General features: G+C 47.8%; 1 protein-coding gene across 3 annotated transcripts in view; it reads right to left on the minus strand.

Moving 5' to 3' along the window:
* The window catches only part of LDLRAD3 (low density lipoprotein receptor class A domain containing 3), a 240,064-nt gene that overhangs the window by 191,523 nt on the left and 25,089 nt on the right, over nt 1-23,452 (minus strand). The window contains exon 1 of one of the 3 annotated variants that reach the window (XM_060606369.3): nt 3,985-4,087. The exons of the other annotated variants lie outside the window; for them this stretch is intronic. The gene's annotated coding sequence lies outside the window, so the exon portion shown is untranslated. Of the gene's footprint in view, nt 1-3,984; nt 4,088-23,452 lie in introns of those variants that run through there. 3 annotated transcript variants of the gene reach the window in all.

Here is a 23,452-nt window from a genome sequence, read left to right on the forward strand (position 1 = left end):
GTTCTTGAGCAGAGGAGTGACATGGACCGAGTAATAAATACTTCGTGTAAGTTAACCTGGTGGCTCTACCTAAACAGACACCGGGCGAGGGGAGTAGTAAGAAAATGCAGCTGGGAAGCTACTGGAAATTTGTAGGCATCTATCTGCGAATCAAAGAGTTGGGCCTTACTCTGCTAACTCCAATATACAGTCCACCTTCTAACAAGAAATATCACGAAAGGCTGGTCAAAGTTAAATAAATAAATACATCGAGTCTCTTTGACTATTTGCTGAAGGAGGAGACAACCCAAGTCATCAATCTTTGGCTTTAGAAAACAGCAGATGGTAGTTTTGGCAGCCGATCTGCTGTCCTAGTTATATGTTTTGCTCAGGCTAATGGTGCACTTTGTTTGCATTTCCTCAGCCTGCACCACTGGCGCATGGGGCAGGCAATCCCGAAATGTAATAAGCAATAACGGACGTTACACTGGGCTTCAAATTTGAGCATTTGGATAACCCAGACACAAATGCACCCAAGTACAAGACATGCTTCAAACTCCTATGCTGGTGGAATGTTCGGGGCACCCTGGACACAATTCTGACCAGTGTCCTTCATGTCTGCAAAACCTCAAAGGCAACAAATGCAGAAAAGTGGGGGGGGGGGGTGGGAAGCAAGGAGGAGACTCAGACGGTAACAGGCGGCTAGGTGGGCAGAGCTGGAAAATTCCTCGTACTGGTTACTAATTTCAGGGAAATAACTGCTTCTTAAGACAGATCAAATAAGCTTCTGGAAACCGTGTTTCCCTAGACCTGCCTTTTGATGTGCTCCTTTCCGCAATAATAATAATAAAAGAAGCGTGTGCAGGAGATGGAGTGACTCATAGCATTTTCTGCGTGGATTACATTTCTGCTACGTTCCATAAGCAAACCGATAACGGAACAAATCCATTTGCATTTGAGCAGGCACCAAACCGGCTCATAAGGATACACTCAGGTGTTGTAATGGGGGCGGGAGATCCGTTCTTTCCAAAGAGCTCCATTTCATCCTCCAATCCACCTTAACCCCTTTTGACAGAACCCTTTGGCAGGGGGCAGAATCCATCTCTGTTCTAATGGAAACTGATTTTTCAGGTAGGTGAGTGAAAACTGCCTGCACTTTTCTCTTAGCCTTCATTTCAGCCAAGTGACCATGAAAGTCCACACCAAATCCCGCAAAAAGAATTCATCATAGGGCTTGCTGAGCAGGACTGTTCCCAAGCCGGTGGACTTAAACTGTAGTCTGGAAACATTTGATTTGAATTAAAAGAAAAGGTCAGTCTCAGAGCAGAAAGGGGATGTGGATCCTGGGATGTGATGCCAAGACACAGAAATGAGCTCTCCAGGGAAGTTCCAGGAAGAAAAAGGTGGAAAAGCATGTGGGAAAAGCACGGGCGTCAGAACGGTGCGAGATCCATTTCATTGGGCACCAGGAAGGAGGAGGAAAGCGGAGGTGTGTGCGTAGGCGTTGATCTCAGACTTCTGGAGAAGGCAGAAACAAATACAACGGAAGGAGATATGTGGCACAGCCCCATGAGGAGAGAAATGGACCGGTGAGAGAATGGTCGATTAACAGAAATAAAATCACCACATCCAGTACTTTCATAATGAAAGTGGTAAGAAACCACTGTCATCTCCATAGTTGTAGTTCTGCTGTAAAAACATGTTTTTAAAAACAAGGCCTCGGTGGACACCGAAGTCCGACCTGGAAAGCCTACAAGGAAAATAAAGTAGTACTTCTGTGCCCAGCACGGTCTCCCGCGGAAGCGCAATGAGTGAGAAGGGATTCATTTCTTACAAAGATGAAGCAAAGGCTTCAATGCTCTGGAACATGTTTATTAATATTGAGCCAGTTAAACCCGGGCCTTTCCCAGCTGCAGCCCACCAGCCCATAAATGTTTAGGAGCAGACCCGGGCACACACGTGCACGCCCACCAGACACGAGCGCCACGTGCATGCGTGTGCACACACGGAACATATTCGCCCCACATTTCTCACCCCACCGGGTGGGGGGACCCACAGAATTGTCCGTGTATGTGCAAACCCAATCTCGCAGTAAGAGCGTGCAAAGTTCCCGTTCCTGAGCTCAACCAGCTCCTGGGGGAAAGAATCTCTCTCTCTCCAGCTTCTACATTCCTCCTTATACTTTTCAAGCCCTGAGGAGGTCCCAAGGTCGAACGGGAATCCCACGCTCTTCAGAGATGAGCCCTGGACTCGGGATGAGGGAGGCTTTTCTTTAGCAACAAGCCCACTCCCATCGACAGCACCAAACAGCGCCAATCCACATTTTCAGACCTCAGGGTGTATCCACAAATGGCTTTTTGAAAGAATAAAGATTCCACCCAATTTGTCTACCAAGTCCGCCTTGCCTGTGTAGCCAAGCGTTCTTTACAACTGATAAATGATATGCCCTCCCCAAATATAAATGGCACTGATGATAATTACCATTTATTGAGTGTTCTCCATGTGCCAGATGCCTTTACAAACATCTAATATTTATAACAGCTTTAATCAAAGGAATCATTAGCTCCATTCCACAAATGCGGAAAGGCTGCTCAGGGAGGTTAAATATCTGCCCAAGGTCACATGAAGTAATTGAGGATCTGGGCTTTATACCAGGGCTGAGTCTGCCTACAATTCATTTTGTCTTCTGCCGGACTCTTTCATCCGGCCACAAAAACATAACCACGGGAAAACCCAGCCGGCTCACGCCCTCCTCCTAGCACCCCACAGAACAAGAAGCCTGCACTTCAGCCTAGAAGATTCTCCTGCAAGTCTTCCCAAAAAAGAAAATTTACGAGGGTTTTACAAAAATCACTGGTCTGCAGAGGCTGCAAAGTGACTTCCAGTTTTAAGAACTAACAAGAATCTCCCCAGAGCCGATTATTAGGGCTGATACAGCTCATAAAACAGACCATAAAACCATTTCTGTTATATTAGTTTTGTGTTTTTCTTTTCCAGAGGCCCGTGGCGTGGCAGGGGTGGGGGGCTGGGGGGGGGGGGTGCTCCTGAGGAGAGGCCTTCCCACGGCCTATGGTCCGCCCACATCCACAGAAGCCCGAAGACTTGTCTTAGACTCTTCCCTTCCTCGCCCTCATCAGAGCCTCTCAAGCTGGTACAAAGGAAAACATCATTAACCAGTCTCCTGTACCTGAGGGTGATCTCAGATGGGTCCCAGGAGCCAGTTCTAATTTACTTAAATGATTGAGATCTCCAGTTACTCAATCCTGCAACACCAGCCAGCAGATATAATTGCAAAGCAGGTAGGCTAGACTCACCAATCTGCCGATTTGGTGCCAGCTAACGTTGCAAATTACAGGGTATAAATTTAGCAGGGTGGGTCTTGACACACATTCCTGCAAATTACACGTTCCGTCTCTAGTAGAAAGTGCATTAATTACTCTGGGTGCATGCACTACTTCCGCTTACTGGGGGCTTTCGGGACAGCTTGAGAGCAACTCCGAGCAATCTACGAAGATTAAAGCATAAATAAGTAATGCCTGCCGGGGAGGTGAGACTTTTCCAAAGCTCTTGGAATCGGAATTGTTAACTTTCTCCCTGCAGATTGAGAGGGAGTGACTGAAGCCCACTGCGTGGAGCTGAAAATGGACTGACCCGAAACAAGACACAAACAGGGGACCCATAGGGCTGAAAACTGAGCAGCGTGGTGATTTAAGAGCAGCGGCTTCGTTCTGCTTGCAACACAAGGGCTGCTTTTCCTGCAAGGAGAACAGGCATCAGGTGCAACAGGGCCGATACAGCCAGAAGTGAGGTCTGGATCCGTGGGCGTGAGCCCATCGGATTTCACCCCGTGTAACAGAGCACTGCCTATGTGCCGGGCACTGAACAGAGTACACAAAACCTGCATTTTCACTGATCCCAGCCACACGGGGCAGGAAGGAACTACTGCCAACTTTACAGAGGAGGGAAAGTTGGCTTTCCTTTACAGAGGCTTGGAAAGTTAAATACCTTGCCCAAGGTGACATAATCAGAGAGTAGTGGAACCAGGACTGTGTGACCCTCCAACTCATGCTCTTCAACCCAACAGCCACCGCAGATGCTCATCGGGACTCTGGGGAGAAGGAGAAAACACCACCCAGTCATTCAGTACCTCCCACGTCCTGGCCACAGAGCTCGCTGTCTCCACCGAGGCTGTTCCACTTAATTCTCAGAACAACTCTGGGGGGTGTCCCCTTCCCTCGACTGCACCCATGAGAAACCAAGGCCGGGAAAAGTCAAGATCATCCAGCTCATAAGTAGCAGAGCCAAAAATTTAACCCCTCTATATAGCTCCTAAATTCAAGACTTTTCCCTCTAACCTAAGATCCTCATCTGTGAATTCACCATAAATCTGGTAACTATGCAGCCTACGTGATTCAGGGAGAAAAAGCACCAAACTGCTGGAGCCAGAGGAAGAACATCAAATGGTACTGCCTGCCCACAAGGTCCCTGAGCCCACACTTCCAGCGGGAGGAGGAGTGAGCTGGCCGTTCTCAAGTCACAGCTATAGTAGACACCGGTGGCTGGCTTTGGTTCAAGTTTGTTGGCATGCACTTCTCCTTCTGCTTTATTAGAATGAGCTCTTTCTCGATGGCTACAATGCCACGGGGCTACAATCAAGGGTCCTCCGCTCTCCAGTCCAAAGGAAGGCAATGCGATCCGAGCTGAACTAAGATAATGGCTCCCTCCCTGGAGTGTGACTTCTCAGAAGAAAGGCAAAGGCGCTGAAAACAGCCCATTCCTTCCAAGAAGCCTGACAAAGAAGGACTCTTTTTACTGTAAAATGAAATCTCTCTGACACCACCTTGCTTGGAAAAAGCTCGCGGGTCTCCTGACCGAAGGGATTTCACTGGAGCAGGGAAGCAAGGCTCAGAAAACACAGGTAGTGCTGGGGAAAAGCAACCCAGTAAGTTCCATAAGATTCGCGTGCAGTGTGCACTTACGGAGAAGGCGGGACCGAAGTCAGCGTGGCTGGCTTCCAGAGGGGACGCACTCACCCCGATGAGAGACACTGCCTGGACCCACCAGATAAGTTAAGATTTAAGGGCTTGACAAGAGTGACGTGTCACAGCCAGACCGCCGTCTTGTCGCGGTTAATATTGATAGGACATTTCCTCTTAGTAATCATCATTTGGTGGATTAATTAAACCTGGAATTCCTGAGCACTCAAGGTTATGACCTCAATCCTGACTCCAGGAAATTGCACATTCTTTGTCGTAATTGGAAATGTGTATGGCTTTACCTAACAAAAATGTGTATGGTAACCTAATAACACGTGCAAGATTACTTTCTACCAGAAGCCTAATGAATAAAGCTGACACACTGGTATGCACAATGGCTGCCCTTACCTTAATAAATTTGTAGGATGACCGTGAGATTCGGGTGTATAAATACTACCTTATCACTTAGGCGGTCCCTCTCTAATTCATTTCTATAAAAAGTGGGAAGCAGTGGGGTTGGTGCACCACAGGGGCCCCTGACCCACCTAAAAAGGCAAAGATAAAAATCATTTGAAAGCCATTTATCTAGAGCCACAGTTCTGGACGCCTGGGGCCCTTTCTGTGAGGTCAGACTTAACCATCCTACAGCTAGGTGGCATTCTGGGGGGCCCTCCCCAGTCTGGATTGGGAAGACCCACTGTGACCCAGGGTGGGTGCTAAGACAAAGAGCCAAGAGGTTTAAAAAAAGGGGGTGAGGGGGCAGCAGCAGATGATGCTAACTGAGGGCATCCACGGAGCTCAGTGAAACGACCTCACGTGCTCCTCTCTGGTCCGGGCAGTAGCACTAACAGAACAACACGGTACCAGCTATGACTCTCGTTGTTGACGGCATGAATGATAAGGATGACACAGGAAGACAGTGACAACATACGCACAAGGCAGGAAGCTCTGGGGCCCTGCCCGTAGGACCTAGTCTAAGGCAACTGTGTCTACTTGTGCCCATTCAATGCTGAGGGGGCACAAATGGATGTGGAAATTCTGGGAATTGTTTTTAATCTACCGAAATGACTAGATGTGCACAAATAATAGCTACAAATATGCTATCCACGACGATGTTTAAAATAAACACAAACTTGGAAACAACACAAATGCCCAAAATTAGAGCAATAAATTACGGAACATCTATTGGACGGAATTCAATGCAGCCATTACAACAAGCTTAGAAGTACTGGGGGCAGGGCTGTGGAAGCATTCTCCCTCAAGGAAAGGCAGCCCAGTCAAGAGGGGCACCGTGGGGTTCCAAACAATCAATTCTTGCTAGAATAACCATCCTGAGTTGGGAGGCAAATAACGAAGAAGTCTACTGTTTTCCTAATACAGACCACAGAAATGAAGCTGATAAGAATTATTCTGAACGATAGAGTTGGGGTAGAGAAGACTGAGGATGCACTAAAATAGAAATGTTTCGGGGCGCCTGGGTGGCTCAGTTGGTTAAGCGTCCATCCAACTCTTGATTTCGGCTCCGGTCATGATCTTGCCATTCGTGAGATCAAGCCCCGCATCGGGCTCTGAGCTGACAGTGTGGAGCCTGCGTGGGATTCTCTCTCCCCCTCTCTGCCCCGCCCCCACTCACACATGTGCACTCTCTTTTCTCTCTCTCTCTCTAAGTAAATAAATGTTAAAAATATAAAAAATAAAATAGAAATGTTTTAATAAATAGAAAAATCTTCAGCACATTTAAGATGGAAACAGAAAGTATAAAACTACATACCCGCACACACACACGTAAAGTATCCAAAAGAAGGATACGCCAGTTTCTTTCTGAACGGTAGGATTCACTGATGATTTTTATTTTCTTCGTTCCAGTTAACTGAACTTTCAACAAGAAATAACAGGAACGATAGCAATAAAAGTTATTTTCCACAATCTTATTTCTTTTTTTTTCTTTTTTTGGAAGTCCCACTGAGATATTTTTCACAATTTTCATGGGGACAGAGACCATTACAGAACCCAAATGTCATACAAAGCAGGTGGCACTTTGACTCCCCAGAGACCATTTCCACCTAATAATTCAATTAAAAGATTTTTTTTTTTTTTTGATAAAGACAGTGCACAGTAATGCAGAAACGGAGCCTATTATTTAAAGAATTCCTCCACAGGACATTTCTGTAGTGAGTGACATCGAGTGTGTGACTTGGAGATACAGTAGGTACTTTCCATTTTGAGCACACATCCACATGACGCTCAAATCACAAAACCTTATAGACTCCATACCTGACCAGTCAGACTCTGGGAGACAGCCGCCTTCTCCTCAGAGCCATTGTTTTCTCCAAGCTCTCTTCCAGCACCTGCTTTTCCTCGCACTTTTCCTGACAGAGGAAGTACCGCTGACCTGCTACAACCCTCAGCCCCGGGGTCGGGTTAAACCAGTTGTACCACTTCCACAGCCAATCCTCCCTTGGAGTGGCCAGGGCTCCACTAGAATGTGGTCATCACATCCTGACTTCACCAGGTCCTGCTGCTTCACCTCAGGGCTCTCAGATTCATCCTCCCCTTCCTTCCTGTGTCTGGCCTTGACCCACTCTGCCTGGACCACTTCATACCCGAACTCTGCGCCCCCGGGCTCTTTCCCCCATGGCGACTCTTCACGCTGAAGACCGATCACGTCACTGTCCGCCCGTCAAGTCTCCCCAACTCCAACATCCAGAACCTCACTGGCTGCAAGCCTCGGAGCCTGCATGACCGAGGTTCCACCTACCTTTCTACGTGTTTCATCCAGAACATTCCTCCTCACAAGCTACGTCCCAGACATCCCACATAATCAATCGCCTATTCTGTAAACATACTGTTTAATGATATGAAATATTTCAAACATATGAAGAAATAGGGATTTTAACATAGTAGACTCATGTACCCAGAGCACCAAATTCACAAATACCAATATTCTGCCGTATTTCACCTTTCTTAAGGAATAAAACACTAGTGAGATGGATGGTTGAGAGGCCCTTCCCACCCCGTCATCCCAGAGGTAACTACAATCCCGGCGTGTATCTTCTGTTTACTACTTTTACAACACATGCATAACTCAATTGTATGTGCATGTTTCATATGTATGTTATATATGTATATATACACCCATGTATAACATACAGATGCATGTGCATATATAATTTTGCACCTACATACACTCACTATATACAGATATATAGATACTACTTGGGTAGACAGACATACAGTTTTTCTAGTTTTAAAATAAACTCAAGTGGCACATACCATATAGATCTTTCCTCTTTCCCACTCGAAATTTCTTTAGAGATTTATCCGTATCAGCATTTGAAGATCTGGTCTATTCATTGTCGTCGCTGGATAGCACTCCAGTTTGTGATGGCACCGCCATTTATTTACTCAGTCTCCTTAAATGGTCAACAAGACTTTCTCCAATGTTTCACTACTGCCAACAGAGCTGCAGTGCACAATCTCACACACATCTCCACAGGCACTTGCAGAGATCTTCTCTCGGGCGACAATGCTGGACCCAAAGGACACATGACCCACCTTTCTTGGATGTTGCCGTGCCCAGGGCGCATGATGAGCCGGTCACCATAGTCATTTGTGCCGGACCCTGACTACTGCTGCCTGAGCCAGGCAAGCCTGAATCCAAGATGGGATTGCCAGGCGCCAGCGGCATGCAGGGCGTGGCCAGAAAACATGGACAGGCGGCCCAAATTTCTCCCTTAGGGTTTTTAGGATTAGGGCACAAGTGGGTCAGCGAGACACGGGAGCTGAGCAGGAAGAGACTGAGGGAGACGGGGCTGGGATGGTGTGCACTGAAGCCTGGAGGCAGGGGTGGGGAGGGTGAGAACACAGCAGCCGTGCAAAGAGGCACGCAAACGAGAACACCCAGGAGCGTCCATGCAGTTGTCAAGAGAGATGGGCAAAGGCGCAGCCTCAGTCTGGGGAGGCTGCTGGCTCCAGTCTACGTCCTAGAGAAGGAGCCCTGCTTTAAGTTCCTCTCATCAGAGAGGCCCTCCTTCAAAGATCAACAGATGTCACCTCCGCCATAAAGCTTTCCTCTCTCCAGCCCACAGAACGACCGGCTCCTTCCTCCACCCTCACGGCACTTGCCGCACCTCTCTCACAACGCACACTCGGTTCCAGGCTGTGCCCAGGTAAATGACTCCACGGCGGCCCTCTGCACAAAAGGTAAGGGCCCCACCGGTACGCACCTGCCGCCGTTATTCAGTCTCCTGCACAACGCCAGGCATGGGGCTCTGCACACAGTAGGTGCTCACTCCATGTTTCATGCCCGAACAAAAGCCGTGAGCACCTTAAAAGCAGGGCCCACGTCACATAGCCAGGCTTTACAGGGGTATCAGGTACAGAGTAGGTCCTCAGTAAATGTGTCCTGAACAAATGACTGAAATGTGGCTTCTGTGAGCAAACGCATCCGCCTGAACTACTCTCCCAGGGCCCGTACCAATGATCAGATTTCAAAGTGGAGGTGACCAGGCCAAAGGATAATTTATCTCCTTAAAGACGCTAAGTGTCAGTTAAATTGCTGTATTTAATAGGGCCTGACTTAGATGGGCCATTCTGAACAAAAGCAATAACTGGTCCAGTAATGAGCCTGCTTTAAACTGCTTTTACTACTACCACCCAGAGGCCGCGGGATTCCTCGAGCCACAAGACCGAGGCCCCACTCAGAGCGCGGCAGCCTTCGCAAACAAACCACGCACCCGAGACTCCCGTCTTCCACCACCCTGGAACCACACAGGATATCTTCCAAGGGAACCCAGGGTAATCGTCTCCAGAGGTTCATTCCAGGATGGGTTTTTTTGTTTTGTTTTGTTTTTAATCATCTTGCCCAACAGGCTCTAAGCCTCGCACAGTTGAGCGCGCAAGACTGACAAAGAGTGAGTATGCTCCAGCCCAGAGGAGACGGGGCGGGAAGGCCTCAGAGAATCAATCCAGTATTAAATGTGTTTATTCTGTTTCTTGGGAGCATCCAATACTTATTAGCCGCGAGGAATGTGCCAGCATCAAAGAAGAGGGAGGGAGGGAAGGAAAGGGCCTTGATCTGCCACGACAGATTACAATCTCCGACAGACAAAACGAACAGAAGGCACACGCATACTGAAACTGGAAGACAAAGGAATTTGCACAACCAGCAGTCAGCTGAGTCCTTCAGTTCAAAAGGGCAGTGGAAAACACCTCAGCCTCAGCAATGCCCGGAACAGAGGAAGAGGGAAGGGAGGGACACAGGTCCACTCCTACGGGCTGTGTGATGGCCCTCCTGCAGTGTACATCCTTGAGGTCACCTGGGAGAGTCAACTCCCTCTGGGCAGACCAGAAATCTGAATAAGCAGCACAGACCCCCACCCACCACCCTGTCTTCCCTAAGCTCAACACCTACAGCCATTCATCAGATGACTCACAAGGACAACATGGGTTAAAAAAAAAAAAAAAGAGGTCTAAGGTCGGACAGGCCCCAACTACCTCGAGCCAGCCATACAACCTACTTGTGCCTCAGCATCCCAATCTGTTGAATGGGAATAAGGAAAGGTGCTGCCTACTCATAAAAATAGCCATCATTTTGGAGCACGGAATAGAGGCCATTCTGTAGGCTATGCGCTGTCATGTTTCACCTTATGCCAGTCGGCTGTCATCCCTCCAGGCAAGCATATGACTGTCCCGGTGTGCTAGATGAGGAAACTGAGGTTTGAAAGAGGTGACACCACATTCCCAAGGTTACACAGGAGCATGTGGAGGGGCTGGGCCTGGAGGCGGGCCAGCCAGAGCTGGGAGCATCTTAGCCTCTCCCGCTGAGAAGGTGGCACGGTTTGAAAGAGGCTTTACACCAAAAAAGGTTAATCATTACTATTTTGTTATGTATTATTTACATCTGCTGCTCTGATTCTCTTTGTCACGCTCCTGGCCCCTGGCTTTCTCAATTGGGCAAGGACGGACATGGGTTCTTGGTCAACCAGAGCTCAACCCACACTGCCACGCGCACAGGGGGCTCTGGCCGCAGTCAGGAAACCCAGCCAATGGTGGAATTTCCCTTCTAGGCACCAAGGGGGGCAACCACAGCCCTGCTGGAGGCCAACCCTGTGGAAGGACGGGCCGCCCCTCCATCCACCTCCCACCTCCAGCTCGGACCCCTCACCGCAGACAGGATTTTCTCTTCCTGAGGTGGACCCTTTGACCAGCACTCCATTCATAAGGGGAGGAAGAAAATAAGATGTTTGGGGTGCCTGGGTGGCTCAGTCGGTTAAGAATCCAACCTCAGTTCAGGTCATGGTCTCATGGTTCGCGAGTTCAAGCCCTGGGTCAGGCTCTGTGCTGACAGCTCAGAGCCTGGAACCTGCTTCGGATTCTGTGTCTCCCTCTCTCTCTGCCCCTCCCCCGCTCGCACTCTGTGAAAAATGAATACACTTTAAAAAAATTTTAAAGAAAACCTTTATTTCCACGTGAGTCTTTTTAACCCAGGAGATGGTCCCATGACGAAGGAGCAAGTATTTAGGCAAATAATTATTAACCAAGGAGGTACGGTGTTCTGTCCAAATGTTGAGCAAAACTTATTAAAAAAAAAAAAAAAAAAATAGCCCTGGCCACGAAATGGCCTCTCAAGGGCCACAGGAGGGGACAGCAGGTCTGAATCAGCTCCTAGAGACTCAGAAATGAACCCTGTAGAGAATGAAGTACGTACCTACAGTGACCGGGCCCTTCTCGGTACCTCTGCCCTCCCCCTCCCTCCCCATCCTTTCCCCGGAGAAAATTCTCTCGTCTTTGCATCTCTGGCCAAGGCTGTGCTGTGTTCATTGACAATTCACTGGCACCAAACAGCTGATCCAAGAGCTGTAGGGACACACCAGCTCCCCTTCTCTCCTAATTCCTTGTGTGTACTTACTCAATTTTCTATCAATCCCTACCTCGAATTTTACTTGCAGCGGAAGGGCTAGAAGCCAGGGAGTCTAAATAACAGCCAGAAACTTCTCAAGTGTTTACCCCACAATGCTCAGAAAATAGAATCTTCATTTGAAACCTAAACAGATGCCCCCCCCCCCCCCCCCCCCGCATAAGCTGTGGCCATGGGGTGTAGGCGCACTGAATACTGTGCCCAAGGCAAAACCATGCAATCAGTCCTCTCGCGTCCTGAGCTTTCCTAACCACTCCAGACTCCACGTGAAGGTGTTTACAACGAGGCTATTCATTGCCGGTACCTTTTTTTAACCCCAAATTCTGCTTAATCTTTTAAAAAAGAACACCCAACCTCTGGGCTGGCACAGAGGGCCTGGGTGTCAGAAGGTTCAGCTTATAGTCTCAGCTTGGTCATTAATACACTGGGTACCCCTGCACCCACGTCTTAAGCCCTGGGACTCGGTTTTTTCATCTGTAAAATGGAGAGGAATCTATCAATGTACAGGTTATGGAAAATTAATTTGGTGGGAAACAGCCAGCAACTTTTTAAAGAAATTGAATGGAAGAGATTGGAAACGATCAGAGTGTAATAGACACAGAAGAGTAGGTTTTGATTGAGCTTCATATAGATGATCTAGATTGCAATGTAAATGTGATTTTTTAAAAAATGCTTATTTTTGAGAGAGAGAGAGAGATGCAGCAGGGGAGGGGAAGGGTGGGGGGGAGAGGATCTGATGCTGGCTCTGTGCTGACAACAGAAAGTCTGACATGCGACTTGAACCTGCAAAGCACAAGATCATGACCTGAGCTGAAGTCAGACACTTAACTGACTGAGCCACCCAGGCGCCCCTATAAATGTGATTTTTAACAGCATGACTGAGATATAATTCACATACCATACAATTTACCCATACTTTTACCTTAAAAGTATGCAACTTAATGGCTTTTAGTAAATTCAGAGTTACACAACCATAACCACATTGGTTTTGGGACATTTCATCACCCCAAAAGGAAACCACATGCCCATTAGCATTCACTCTCCATTTCTTCTCAAGCTTGGGCTACCACCAAACTACTTTCTGTCTCCAAGGATTTACCTATTCTGGACACTTCATATAAACAGAATCATACACCATGTGGTGTTTTGTGTCTCGCTTCTTTCGCTTAGTATAATGATCTCAAGGTCCGGTCATGATACAACATGTATCATTACTTCATTCCTTTTTATGGCTGTATAATATTCCATGGCATGAGTATAATACATTTATTTACCCATCCATCCACTGATGACAGCAATGTAATTACCACTTTGGGGCTGTCATGAATAACACAGCAATGAACCATTTGTGTCCAAATGTCTGTGTACACACATAAATGTGTTTCTTTGGGTTACTATCAAAAAAGTTTGATGCCAGGGGCCTAGAGGGTTACTGAGGGATAACTACATCATTCTGAGATTTTTTTTTTTTAATCAATTCTATGGACTTTTGCTTCAGGAAAGAAAATAAAGATCATCAAATCAAAGCTGCATTCTTATTGATGCGGCCACCAGAGAATCTGGGGGCAAATCTTCAAGAACCTATCATTTCAGAGAATTTCAACCCTACGAATATGCAACTTCACTGTCCAAACAGATTGGGAGAGGGGCCATTTCCTTGCTGACAGAAGCTGCTGAACTATCAGCAGAATTCAGTATTAGGTCAATTTCCTTGTTTGAGCCAGCTCCAAGTTGGGTCGAATTCCAAGATGTAAATTTCTACATCGCAAGGTTTCAGACACAAGGGCACTCACAAGACACAGTGAGAGGCCACTACAGGCTCTTTCCAATACACACACACACACGCACACACACACACACACACACACACACACACACGCTATTCAATTTATAAACTGCTCCATATGAAATCTGACTCCTACAACTGCAGCTATAAAAGAGCTGATACTAGAGGAGAGGCGATGGTCAAAAGCAACTCCCTCCACTAGCAAACCTGCATTAATAATTTAACTATTAACAGGCATGAAACTCAAGAAGCTTGAGAGCAAGGACTCTGTGGTCATCTGGGACACTGAGAACATCTCCATCATTCCCCTCTTTCTATTCCAAAACCAGAGACTCCATTGTCTTAAAGAACTTGTCATCCTCAGAGAAAGGGAACATGACAAATCTGTGAAATCTAAAGAATAAATACAATTCCTATATGCCTTAAATTTATGGCCCTCACAAAGCCTGCAAAATATGATAAACCATTATAGGTTTTTCCTGTCTCCCCTGCCTTGGCCACAATTAATTTCACCAAGTTTGAGTGTAATACAGAATGTAATATATGGAGGCGGGAGATTTAGAGCCCTCATTGCCTTGCAGTAAATAAGCTTCTGCAGTTTGGGGCCCCAGAGGTAAAAAAAAAAGGAGCAATAACGAGAGTCCTCATTTTGGGGAACCATTGGTGTGCATTTTCTGTTTTGCATCGTTAAGCAAGACAAAAGTGCCCAAAGGAAACCGACAGCACTGGGCTAAAGTCACTCAAAATCCAAATGCCAAACGTATTCTGTAATTGAGATGCACGGCATCTCGTATACATGCCCTAGAAGAACATCATATTGCAAATAAGAGCTATGCGTTATCAAAAACAACAGAAAATGCTCTCGTTTTATTGACACTATAAACCTCAAAGGTCTGTATGGGTTTTCCCAAGCACTGTCTTGAGAAGAGTAATGGAAACTATTATTTAATGAGGGCCTACTATGTGTGCATATTGTGTTAATCCTTTACCTACACTACTGTAAAGGGTAGAATCGTGTGTCCCTGCCCCACAAAGCTATGTTCAAGTTCTGACCTCCAGTAACTATGAATGGGACCTATTTGTAAAGAGGTTCTTTTGCAGATGTAACCAGGTGAAGAAGAGGTCATCCTGGATCAGCGTGGACCCTGAACCTCTGTCTAAGGGAAGAAGCACTGCCCATCGGACCCAGATTTTAAACGTCTCATTCATTCAACTCAGCCAACGTTTGCTGAGTGCTGAGAAGGTGTGAGGAAGAGAGCCAGTAAAAGATTCACAGAAATACAGCCCCTGACTCTTCATTTTTTTCTCAAGCAAATGGGCCTGAGCACTTACTCGGAGTTAGCGAACCCATCACCAACAGGCATGCTCTCTGTGCGCTCCGTGGCAGAGAGTGGTACTCACCCCCGTCTATATCGTCTATACCACCAGGCCCGTCTGTACCACCCCACTGCCCCCACTTCCCAGGCCGGGCAGCCCACATGACTGGTGTGGGCCAACGGAAGGCGGACAAAAGTGACTCCTATCACTTTCAGGGTTAAGAACAGAAGAACCAGCACCTGACAAGTCCTGCCAACCCCGGGACAAAGTCACCATGAGGAGTAGATTCCTGCCAGAGTCTTTGTGTAAGTGAAGCACAGGCTTTTATGTGTTAAACCACTGGACTACTGGGGAAACCGTACTGCAGCAAAGAGCTGTCCTACCGTGACTAACACATTCTCTAACATACATCTCTGCATGAGCATATACCACTATAAAGTAGCTGGTTAAATTCCAAGACCCAGAGCCTGACTGGGGCCCAGGCACTAAAAGGTCCCACTTTTTTAAAAATTTATTTACTTTGAGAGAGAGAAAGAGAGAGAGAGAGAGCGCGCAAGCAGGGGAGGGGCAGAGAGAGAATCCCAAGCAGGCTCCACAGCTTTCAGCACAGAGCCTGACTCGGGGCTTGATCTCACCAACTGTGAAATCATGACCTGAGCCAAAAGAGACTCTTTTTTTTCTTCTTAAATGTTTATTTTTTGAGAGAGAGACAGAGCTGAGTGGGGGAGGAGCAGAGAGAGAGGGAGACACAGAATCCGAAGCAGGCTCCAGGCTCCGAGCTGTCAGCACAGAGCCTGACGCAGGGCTCGAACCCACGAATCGTGAGATCACGACCCGAGCCGGAGTCGGATGCTCCAACCGACTGAGCCACCCAGGCGCCCCAAGAGACTCTTAGCCAAGTGAGCCACCCAGGTGCCCCTAAAAGGCCCCAGTGACTTTCAGCATTACCACCCCATTCTCCAGAAAGTTCCACCACCTCAGCAGGCCAACTTACAGAATCTGCAGAAACACGTTCTCCCATGGGGCCCGCTACATGGCCTGACTCATCTAAAATGAAAACCTCAAAATGCTAAAGGTTAATAACTGAAGGGACAAACACAATGGACGACCCGCAGAATCAGAGACACAGGGTGAATGAGGGAGTCATCAAGTAAGGAACAATGATTTTCAAAATGAGCTATGCAGAGGTGCCTCTGAGTCTCCCAGAGTGTGAGGATTCCAGGGGAGGGCAGAGACTTTCTCGCCACCCACAACCCACCCCAACAACGCCCACCTCACCGAACCAGCCGAGATGACCTGTTCTACGCATTTTGCTACCGTGTCACCATTTTCTCAGAGAAAAGGCAAGACTGGCTCGATTGGGACTCTCCGTTTTCCCACTTACCACGTGTCCCTGGACAGGTCACTTCCCCCCCCCAGGGAGTATATCTATCAATCGGGCAATACCGCTTACCTTGCAGGCCTAGCGTGAGAAATTAACGAAAATGATTGCACAAAACTGCCGGAGGTACTGTGGACAGTCAACAAATACTCTTTCTCTTCCCCACCAGCATAAATACTGGCCAAATAAGTCTGCTGCACATGGGGCTGGAAATGTTTATTCTGCAATTAGTAATATGAGAGCGCCTTTTCTAAAACTTTTTGGTGGGAGCCCAAAATCTCTAGGTAAACTAGAGAATAACACCATTTGCCCCAAAATGGAGTGATCCAATTCAAGTATTTAGCGAGCACCAAAAAGACAGCAGATTTCTCACCAAGCAGGAAAAACCCCTCAGAATCAGCAAACTTCTCCTCTTTCTTCCCCATGCAACAAAATAAATAGGGGAAATAACCCGAAAACCTGGCAGATGGCCTCACAAGACACCCGCAAAATGCCCAGACGTGAAGGGTCTCCAGACTACTAACTAGCATCACTGGCACAATCAGCCCCCATCTCATCGTCAAGGTTGAGGAGAGTGGCGTAGCACCTTCCACCGTAATAACGAAAACTTCCTTCGCTGTGGAAACTAAGGCAGACACTTTGTATATGCCATCACTTTTGATACCCAGAATAAATTCTATAGGTTGGGGCAGGGGTCTGTGACAGCGACAGCTTAACAGCCCAGCCCATTTTTGCGCTGGTTTCTTCCGGTCCCTTCAGGGAACTCCTCCCCTGCCTCCATCAGACACAGTGGGGTGCCACCTCCTCATGGGTGAGCTTCTCAGGGTCTCTGAGACAGATGACCACACGCTGGGCGGCTCACATCAACAGAAGTCATTCTCTCACAATCCTGGAGGACAGGAGTGCGAAATCGAGGTGTTGATAGGGTGCTTCCTTCTGGAGACTCTCCAGGAGAATCCATCCCTGCCTCTTTCCTAGCTTCTGGGGGCTGCTGGCAATCCCTGGCGTTCCTCCAACCTCTGCCTGTCTTCACACGACCTTCTTCTCTGTGTCTCCTCCTCTTATAAGGACAATGTCATTAGACTGAGGGCCCACCCAGATAATCTAGCATGGTATCCTCTCAAGATCCTCAACTTCATTACAACTGCAAAGACCCTTTCTCCAAATAAAGTCACATTCACAGGTTCAGGGTAGACGAATCTCTGGGGGGACCACCATTAACTCACTACACCTCACTACAGGGGTCTACGCTAGCCACTCAGAGCACCTCACGCCCACCTCTACCCCAAACCCTCAACCCAGCCATGTAACCCAGGTGGGTCCATGCAGTTTACTAAATGGACAGAGAGAGAGGGCTGTAACCAGCACTGTCTAATAGAAACACAATGCAGGGGCACCTGGGGGGCTCAGTCAGTTAAGTGTGCAATTCTTGATCTCAGCTCAGGTCATGATCTCATGGTTTGTGAGATCGAGCCCTGCATCAGGCTCTGTGCTGACAGTGCAGAGCCTGCTTGGGATTCTCTCTCTCTCTCTCTCTCTCTCTCTCTCTGCTCCTCCCCTGCTAGCTTGCTCACTCTGTCTCTCTCTCTCTCAAAATAAATAAATAAACCTAAAAAAAAAACAAACACAATACAAACCACATATGTAATTTAAATGTTTCTAGTAGCCAGAAAGTAAAAAGGAACAGGTATAATACATTTTATTTAACCCAATATGTCCAACGTAGAGTAGTTATGGTCCTGGTCTTAAAAGAGTTTACAAAAGAGGCCCCAAACATGGGACTAGTTACTGCAACCCAGAACAGCTGAGGAAATAAAACCGACGAAGGCAGGACCAAAGAGCTCCCACTCACAAGCCATGAAGCCAAGTAAAAAAGGACCTTTCTTCAGCTTCCGATGGAAGAACCAAGAGTAGAAAATGCAGATTTTCTGACATGCAACCAACACGTGCCTTGAATACCCCCCCCACACACACCATGATCCCAGCCTGGGTAGCAGGGCTACTGCTGAGTCTGGCTCACGGGTGAAGCTAGGGCAATGCCAACTCGGTGGGGGATGCCCCACACTCAGGGATTTCCAAGGCCATCTTGCCAGGGGGCTGTCTGTGACAACAGTGGTTTTAGCAAACTGCAGGCTTCTAGGAAAGGGCAGGAACAGACTCTCCTCCCCAAGGGATGGAGGGAGGGGGTGAAGGTCACAGTATTAGGACTATCTAAAAGAACATGAGAGAGGGGCACTCTTGGAAAAATACGAGGATAGGGGCGCCTGGGTGGCTCAGTCGGTTAAGCGTCTGACTTCAGCTCAGGTCACGATCTCGCGGTCCGTGAGTTTGAGCCCCGCATCGGGCTCTGGGCTGATGGCTCAGAGCCTGGAGCCTGCTTTGGATTCTGTGTCTCCCTCTCTCTCTGCCCCTCCCCTGTTCATGCTCTGTCTCTCTCTGTCTCAAAAATAAATAAACGTTAAAAAAAAAAATTAAAAAAAAAAAAAAAGAAAAATACGAGGATATAAGAACCCAATCTTTCAACAGGAGGTGCACCAGCCAAAGAATCTTAGGTCTTCATGAGTAACTTTCTGTTCTTAATAATATTGAGAGCCTACTGGGTGCTAGCCCAGGACAGCCCTTTTTTATAAATGTTACCACATTTAGTCCTCACAATAATCCACTGAGGTGATTATCGCCTCCATTTTGCAGATGAAGAAACTTGAGATCAGAGAGGTTAAAGTGACACTGCTGAGAAACAGCCTGGGTCTGGTCCCAAGTCACTCTGCTTCCAGAGCTGTCACTCTCCCCCCCTCTGACTCCACCTTCCCGTTGATGCCTGTATTTCCCCACCATGTGACCTCATGACTCTGACCTTGGGGGAAAGAACCAGTCATAGCTCTAAGTAGACCATGGGAACCCCAAGAGAATGATTTTCTAGATTTTTTTTATATGAAATTTCCCAACCAATATGAAAACCAGAACCTGAATGATAATGGACTCCCCTGGGGTCAGCAGTGGCCCTAGGGTCTCCATCAACAGCTTCCAAACTGAGGTCCCTGGTGGCTGGGAACATCAAAGATTCCCAGGGCTAGTTCAAAGGGGCCAACCAAACGCGTCCACTCGCCTAAATGCCCAGCGCTCGGCACATCAAATGTCTCTGTTCAAACACATTAGTGTGGTAACAATAACTACACCCTTCCGAAGGAATCTCTCGCAGATATAAAGTCTTTCATTAATGATTTAACAATACAGATTATTATTTAATAATTGCAGTTTGGTAACAAGCTATGTCAAAACATCTGGTTTGTGGGAGAATATTCGGCAAGAAGTCCTTGGCTGGGTTAGACAGAACGGAAGTAGACCGGGATTTATCAGCCTGTGTCATCCACACTTGGGAAGCTGGAAACCGCCTCCGTGAGGCCCAGTGCAAGGGCCCAAGTTTACCATTAAAAACATAACATTCCTCATGCTGTCATTCTCCCAAACTGCTTAACAAACCTCACATTGTTTCATTAACCTTCACGGCGGGGGGAGCTAGGTGAATGAGAATTTCCATGTCATATACATAAAGAGAAACAGTGATGCCATTTCTAAAAGGAGTAACTCAAACCAACTAATCACCAGTAGATTAGTTCCCAGCACGACCTTGCCCATCCAGATAAAGTCAATGGCGAAAAGGTAAGACAAATGCCAGGGAGCCCTGGTGGTAATTCCCTCTGCGGTTTGACTTTCTATGGGTCCAATATTTCTCTATAAGAAGCCTCAATTTCCCCAGCAACGGAATGGGGAGAATATCTACTACCTGGTAATGAAGACATAGCCATAAATGACTTTGGACTGCCTAGATAATCAGCATTATGCAAATTGACATAGCAACCATTACAAAGCAACTAAACACGGTTATAAATCTTATAAAAATACTTCCGTGGAAATTAAGGCTCAATTAAGAGGCTCCGTATTAAAAAAAAAAAAAAAATCTCGATCACCTTGTTATTTTAAAGACAACAGTATTTAAAGCCAGCATAGCCACTCCTAGAGAAGGGATATGCTCAACTAACTGAACAGTGGAAACCAGGGTAAGGTAGAAGGGCCCCCAGTGACCCCTGGGCTGAATACAAACAGGCCCATCAGGTGACCCACCTCAAAATATCCATAAGCCCTTGCTGGCCAATGGGCTACTTACACTCAGATGCAGCACGGGGTGGGGGGGGGGGGGGGGGGGGAGAAACGGAAAATTCCATATGTTCCCATACCTCCTCAACTTCCCCCGTAACTACAGCCCCCCACCACTGTCTCCTGGCAGACAGTCTCTCCTTTGCTGTCCTGCCTGCTGCTCCTGTGCAGTGAGTGTATTCAATAAACTTCTATCCCCTTTGTTCTGCCTCGGGTGAATTCTTTCACAGCCAGCGCGGGCCTCCACCTGATGGGGTCGTCCCCCACGATATAGGACCTTTCCGTAACAGTCTTGATAAAGCTCCACATCAATAAACAGCTAGCTAACAAGAAGGGACAAGAGGGGCGCCCGGAGGGCTCAGTCTGTTAAGCATCTGACTTCAGCTCAAGTCATGATCTCATGGTTTGTGAGTTCGAGCCCTGCAGCGGGGCTCTCTGCTGTCAGCTCAGAGCCTGCTTCGGATGCTCTCCCGCTCTCTCTACCCCTCCCCGCCTCACTCACGCTCGCTCACTCTCTCTCTCGAAAATAAATAAACATTTAAAAAAATAAAAGAAGAAGGAAGAAGACAAGGACAGACCTGGCAAAACAGATGCAAGACAGGCTGGAATCAAGAGACCAGGAGATCCCTCCCCAGGGGAGAGCCGCTGACTCAAGAACCTTGTCCCAGGTATCACATCAACTCCCTATTTCTCTGCACAGAGCTACAAGGCCCAGTATAGCTTATAAATTCTCTTTCACGCACGGCACCTAGGAAAAACCTGAGCTAACCCGACTCAACATAACTTTGCTTATCCCAGGGCCGTCAGAAGAGGCAAAAGAACAGCAACTGCCTAAAACAAACGGACCAGAAGCTTGGAGACTCACCATTCCAACGCTCGTGTAACTTAAAAAGATATCTGCACCCCCGTGTTCACTGCAGCTTTGTTCACAATGGCTGAGACACGGGGACAACCTCAGTGTCCATCAACGGACGAATGGATAAAGAAAAAGTGCTTCAGTACTAAACCGCTTGACGCAAAAGCAGCATCTAAGCTAAAAGAACTCCTCTCTCTCCCTAACCCAAGGCACTTGGACGGCTAGAGAAATAGTTCTGAGTGTGGGTGTTTAAAATTTAAATGTTTCGATGAGCTGACTCTCGAGGGCTCAGCAAGTGATCAATTTACCCTTTAACAGTCTTTGCCCGCTTAGTAATTCGCTCCAGGTACCTTCCGCGTAGGTGAAGACCATGAGGCTGTGAAAACATGGCAAACCCTGCCAGGACTGACACGCAGAGGGACCCTCAAGTCTAGGGCACTGGGTCCGGCCACAGGTGCCAAGCACAGCAGTGCTGGGGACCCAAAGATGTGTGAGAAACAGCCCCAACTGAACCAAGGAGCTTAGTACGCCAAGAAGAGCCGATGGAAGCAGGAAAACGTTCAACGGGCATCAGTCTGGGCCACACATCACGTGACTGTTACAGACACAAAGGATGAGGCTGCTCTGCCCTGGACCGCCCGGCCCTGGACAAGGACTGGGTGCAGGAGCTCTGCACTGCAGGTAGGCAAACCTCCAGGGACGATGAGGCTGGAGACAGGCAGAATCCAGTTCACAGAGGGCTACAGTTTGGATCTTTGCCTTTGATGGACTGGGGGACGTGCCTCAGGGCCATTTCGCTTCCTCCCAAAAATGTAAATGAGCACCTAGCTTTTTTAAAGGGGCCAGCATCCCCTGCATCACCCCGGCGCATCTGGGGTAGTCAGCCATCACGAATCAAGAAACAGACCTCGCTCTGGAACACGTTCCATGGAGCTGCCCACATGAGAGGCTGCAGCCCTGCAAACTGGCATCCACAGCACAGAGTGGCCACTGTGGACGCGGAGGGAGAGGCGGGGCTTCTGGCTGGATACCGCTGCCGGTTTTCCCGAAACATGCACCCTAAGGGGTCACGTGGGAGCTCTCCCCACCTGGCCCCTCCAGGATACCTGTGATTCTTCTTTCAGAGCTGCTTGGGAGGATGAGGCATGTTTCCTGAACCGTACTAGCCCAGTGAAGCCATCTACCCCTGTACCCTTTCTTGCCCTAAAACAAGTTTTCAGAAGTAAAACTCTAGTCCTTGTCTTTTTCCCTTCGTGATGAACTCCCATATATACCCCCTGTGATGTGTTTTCTCCTCCCGTAATCACTAAGGGGGCTCCCAATGTGACCTCAGCACAGTGCTTACTCTCCTTTGTAGCAGAAGGTGGCTATGTGACTACACGCTGGCCCATGGGATATAGACAGAAGTCCTGTATGTGACTTACAGGAAGGGCCTTTGAGAAGAAGAAGCTCATTCTTTTTTTTTTTAAGTTTATTTATTCATTTTAAGGGAGCACGCACAAGCAGGGGAGGGACAGAGAGAGGGAGGGAGAGAGAATCCCAAGCGGGCTCCACCCTGTCAGCACAGAGCCCGACATGGAGCTCGAACTCACAAACCCGTGAGATCATGACCTGAGCTGAAACCAAGAGCCGGACACTTAACCAACTGAGCCACCCAGGTGCTGCAAGAAGGAGCTCATTCCACTTAGGGTCTTCCTCCTTCCTGCAGGCTGGAATTCAGATGACGTGGCTGGTACTCAAGCAGTCGCTCTGGGCCATGGAGGAGCTAGCAGAGGAATGTGTAAGAAAGGGAGCCTGGGCCCCTGAGGACTTGGAGCCACCAAGCCCCTCTGAATCACCTACATCCAGAAAGCTCTGCAAGCCACTCAGTGGGCTAAGCACATACCTGAGTAATGGAATTTTCATGCTATAAATCAAGTTACTAAATTTGGCTTGAGTTGCAGTAGACTGAGAGCACCCAAACAAAACACGTTTATAAATACATTTAAGCACACATATTTCCAAGACTCCAAGAGGAATAAAAAGCCAAAGCAATACAACTAAACATGCACGCGCACACACACACACACACACACACACACAC

This window comes from Panthera onca, chromosome D1, assembly GCF_046562875.1.
Source record: "Panthera onca isolate mPanOnc1 chromosome D1, mPanOnc1 haplotype 2, whole genome shotgun sequence".
Taxonomy (NCBI): Eukaryota; Metazoa; Chordata; class Mammalia; order Carnivora; family Felidae; genus Panthera; species Panthera onca.